Raw genomic sequence first — 5,472 nt, 5'->3', positions numbered from 1 at the left:
GCTGCTGCTGCTGTGGTGACGGTTGTATGCTGCCGCTGCTACTGCAGTGGTTGCTGCTGCTGTGGTGACGGTATGCTGCCGCTGCTACAGTGGTTGCTGCTGCTGTGGTGACGGTATGCTGCCACTGCTACAATGGTGCTGCTGCTGCTGCTATGGTGACGGTATACTGCCGCTGCTACAATGGTGCTACTACTATGGTGAACAGTATACTACCACTACTACAATGGTACTACTACTATGGTAACAGTATGCTACCACTACTACAATGGTTACTACTACTATGGTAACAGTATACTACCACTACTACAATGGTACTACTACTATGGGTGACAGTATACTACCACTGCTACAATGGTTACTGCTGCTATGGTGACGGTATACTGCCACTGCTACAATGGTTGCTGCTGCTGTGGTGACGGTATACTGCCACTGCTACAATGGTACTGCTGCTGTGGTAACGGTATACTGCCACTGCTACAATGGTACTGCTACTATGGTGACGGTATACTGCCGCTACTACAATGGTTGCTGCTGCTGCTGCTGTGGGTGACAGTGTACTGCCGCTGCTACAATGGTTACTACTACTGTGGTGACGGTATACTGCCGCTGCTGCAATGGTGCTGCTACTGCTGCTGTGGTGACGAGTATATTGCCACTGCTGCAATGGTACTGGTGCTGCTGCTGTGGTGACGAGTATGCTGCCGCTGCTACAATGGTTACTGCTACTATGGTGACAGTATACTGCCGCTGCTACAATGGTTGCTACTGCTACTGCTGTGGTGACGAGTATACTGCCGCTGCTACAGTGGTACTACTACTGTGGTAACAGTATACTGCCACTGCTGCAGTGGTGCTGCTGCTATGGTGACAGTATACTGCCACTGCTACAATGGTTACTACTGCTGCTGCTGTGGTGACAGTATACTGCCACTGCTACAGTGGTGCTGCTGCTGTGGTGACGGTATGTTACCACTGCTACAATGGTACTGCTACTGCTACTATGGTGACGAGTATGCTGCCACTGCTACAGTGGTGCTGCTGCTATGGTGACGAGTATGCTACCGCTGCTACAATGGTTGCTACTGCTGCTGCTGTGGTGACAGTATGCTGCCACTGCTACAATGGTGCTGCTGCTATGGTAACGAGTATGCTGCCGCTGCTACAGTGGTGCTGCTACTATGGTAACTATACTGCCACTGCTACAATGGTGCTGCTGCTATGGTGACGAGTATGCTATCACTTGCTGCAGTGGTTACTGCTACTGCTACTACTATGGTAACGAGTATACTACCACTGCTACAATGGTACTACTACTACTACTATGGTAACAGTATACTACCACTACTACAATGGTACTACTACTATGGTAACAGTATACTACCACTGCTACAATGGTACTACTACTACTACTATGGTAACAGTATATTACCACTACTACAATGGTACTACTACTACTACTATGGTAACAGTATATTACCACTACTACAATGGTACTACTACTACTACTATGGTAACAGTATACTACCACTACTACAATGGTACTACTACTACTACTATGGTACTGCTACTGCTGCATTCCTACCATCACCAGTTGCCTCTACGGTACTGTTTGTTTTCCACATACCAGACTTACTCGTACAATGAGAATCTTGTGTAAGTAAACATCTTGTAGTCATTATTCTCTCCCTTACTGTCTTCTCTCCAGTTTTTTGTTACCTTTGGATATCATGTGTCTTGGCTGTGAATTACTGCCATATAGTCTTTGACAGGCGCTGGGAATCCAGTATTCAGTTCAGTGCCACCTTATTCTATCTGTTGGTCTTTGTCCCCAGGTGGCATGGTGGTTGTGTGCAGCAGTTTGGTGCAGAATAGTGGCGACACATGATGGGTGGAGAAGGCCAGATGGACGTACTGGTGGAGAAGGCCAGATGGACGTACTGGTGGAGAAGGCCAGATGGACGTACTGGTGGAGAAGGCCAGATGGACGACTCGTTACCATGGCAACCACCTGATGCTTACCGTGAGCATTGTCTTTGTAATAGACTTTTATTTTTACTTTTGTTTTTTGGAAGCTGTATATACTGGACAGATTTTATCACTATGTACTAGCGGTAAAATATATAAACCTTTGCAGTTTGTCATATGTTTTCTTTTTTTCATGATCTTGATAATACTTGCAAGTCATGATGGTTGGGTGGGTTGCAGTGATGTCAGTGGCTGCCCATGGGTTAGAGAGAGAAAGTACAAGGAGAAACTGCAGCATGGTTAAGACGTATGATTTAGAGAGTGTTAGTGAGAGTGGCCATGAATTAGAGTAGGAGAAACTGCAGTATGGTTACGAAATATGATTGATGGAGAAGTGAGGATGGCAGGCCCAGTTGTTACCACGGCAACTAGTTCATAGATAAATTGAGCATGTTAGTGTTTATATGTCATGATTGTGTTGTTGTCACTGTCCAGACTCATATATCTAGTGTTGTAAGGTATATTTTTGAGCAATAAGGGAAATTTTTGGTATCTGGATTTATGTTTAAACAGAATCATCATTATTACCGCCACCACCACCACCACCACCACCACCACCTGTCAAATCAGCCCTCCAAACTGACTACACTTGGCTATCAACCGAACTGAAATGGGTTAGGGATCATTATCAGGTTAGAATTGGGATAGGGATCATTATCTGTCTATTGCCAGACGTCTTAATCCCGTAAGATGTGGCCACAAACAGGTCGCCTCCACGTCGTCCTGTCCCCCGCCATTTCACTGCCCTTACCCTTCCACCTCACTCACACACACTTTCCTCGGTAGTCTCTCGTTCCCCATCCTCTCCACATGGCCAAACCAGCTCAGTGTATTTCTCCTAAGCTGTCCATCACATCCACATCCACACCAGTATCTCAGGTGACAGGCAAAGATAAAGTTACCGTAGATAATGCCTGTGAAAGATGACTGTAGTTGGTGCACCTTAACTTGGTGCAAAATGTTGTCCTTTGGCAGCTGTTTTCACGTGGCAGGTGGCTGAAATTGTCAGTGTGTGACTACCATAAAACAAAGAAGAAATGGTGTAGTGCTTGTAGTGGACATCTACATTCATACATCATACATACATGCACACATATACTGTACATACTGTACGCATAGTAAGCAACAATAATCGTGTCGTGAAATTTGGTGAAAACATAAGGTAACGGGCTAAGCGTCTGGTACATTCCGCCGTCTGTCATACGGACGGTTCATAATGTTTCACGAGTTACATTTAATCTTCGGACAAAACCGCGACACGACTACTGTTGCTCACTGTACATACATGCCATACATACATACAGTGCAATCAGTTTGTCTCCTTCGTCAGTACTGTTCTGTTCATAGTACTCTGAGATGGGTTGGCCTGGTGCAGAGAATAACATACATACATACATAGATATAGCCTACATACTTACACATACTGTACATACATAGTACTCTGAGATGGGTTGGCCTTGTACAGAAAATAGCACATTGCCTATACATATATACATACATACATACATACATACATACACACACACACACACACACACACACACACACACACACACACACACACACACACACACACACACACATGGCCTATAGTTCTTTCACCTTAACATGGCCCAAATTGTCGTCGTGTTACAGCTTATTTCACACAGCCGATTGACAGAAAAAGACAATGCTGTGGCTGTACTCATAGCACTTCTTTGTGACTAGCTTCCTGACATTGTTTCACCTTAACTTAGCCCAGGTGTTGGTTATCTTGTAGCTTATTTCACGTAGCTCAGTGGCAGAGAAAGACTGCTATGGCCCTACATCCCCTTCGTAGCACTTCTTCGTGACTAGTATCATACGCTAGTGGGGATGTGTAATTATTACAACTGGGCATTCAAGATGGAGATAGGGCATTTTTAGGTGCAAATGGCTGTAGATTCTTTTCGTAGCACTTCTTCGTGACTAGCATCATACTTTAGTGGGGATCTATAATTATTACAACTCGACATTCAAGATGGAGAGGTGACAGTTTTAGGACAAGATAAATGAACAGAGTAAATGAGAGTATGTTGATGAGATATACGGGAAGGGGGCCAAGGATGAGGTGGAGGGACTGGGTGGAAATATATGAATTTGGGTGGTATGAGTAAGAGGGAGGGCAGCGTGACAGAGTGACATGGTGATTTTGTTCGTGGCCTCCCCTTCCGGGGTGAATGCGTCTGGCAAAGATAGATAGATTGATAGATAGCTTTCCGTGATAGAGCAATAATTGTAAACGGATTAGTATCATGGTGGGCCAGTGAAAAACTGTATATATATATATATATACTTTTTTCCCCGTTTGGTGTGTGTGTTTAGCACCCCTTTTTAACGTGACAGCGTTCGGATTGACCCTGTCGACTAAGTATATATGAAGCTACAGTAAGTGGTGAAACTGTTTGGCCTATTTGATGGAGCCAGGATTCCGTGGTCTTTAATGATGAATGACTGAAAGCCTGGCCCTTTAAATTGGACAAACTTGGGCTGCCTTAGGGTGGGAATGGAGGTCCAGATGATGATGATGATGATGATGAAAAGTTTTAATACAAGGAAGAAGGAACCAAAGGCCAGAATGAACCCTGCAGTATTGTTCCCTGCCAGATGGAGTACAAACAGACTAACAGATCCCAGTTCAAGATGCTTTATTATTATTCTCTATTCTTTGTATTATAGTTGGTTTGTGTTTATCTGATGGAACTGTGTCACTCCCACACCTTGAACAATACGTCTGTTTATCTGTCTGTCTTTTGCCAGACTCCGTAATCCTGTAAGAGGTGGTCACAAACAAATCGCCTCCATGTCGCCCTGTCCAACTCCATTTCACTGCCCTGCTTCCAGCTCACACCCCTCTCTCTCAGATACCTCTACTCTCCCTCCCTCCATCTCATCCTCGGCCTACTCCTCCCTCTCCCACCCTCCACCTCACTAACTCCTCGTTAGTCTCTCATTGTCCATCCTCTCCACATGGCCAAACCACCTCAGTGTTTCTCCCAACGCTTTCTATCACATCCACGTTTCGTTTTCGTTTCGTTTTTAAAGGCTCCAACATGCTTGCATGCGTCGGCCTTGGTCACCTAATGGCGGCTCTCCACGCTGCACGATCCATTGCAGCCTCCCTGTTCAGTCCCTTAACCCTGAGGTCACACTTAATGACCTCGTCCCATGTCTTTCTCGGTCTACCCCTCATAACCCCACCCCCAATATTAACACTTCTCACCTTCCTCACCCAATTATCATCCCCATCCTCTCCACATGTCCAAACCACCTCAATCTACCTCTCCTCATCACAACACCAATACACTCCAGTCCCACCCTACCTCTCAACTCTTCCATTGTAAACCCAGCCCCTCCAGGCCTTGGACGCAGGGACGTACTGCACATCCACCTAATCATTGTCATTTCTGTACGTCTGAGCCGGCGAAT

The sequence above is a fragment of the Coenobita brevimanus genome, chromosome 7, assembly GCF_032717465.1.
Source record: "Coenobita brevimanus isolate Jiangsu-jjx chromosome 7, ASM3271746v2, whole genome shotgun sequence".
Taxonomy (NCBI): Eukaryota; Metazoa; Arthropoda; class Malacostraca; order Decapoda; family Coenobitidae; genus Coenobita; species Coenobita brevimanus.
This window is presented reverse-complemented; position numbering follows the sequence as displayed.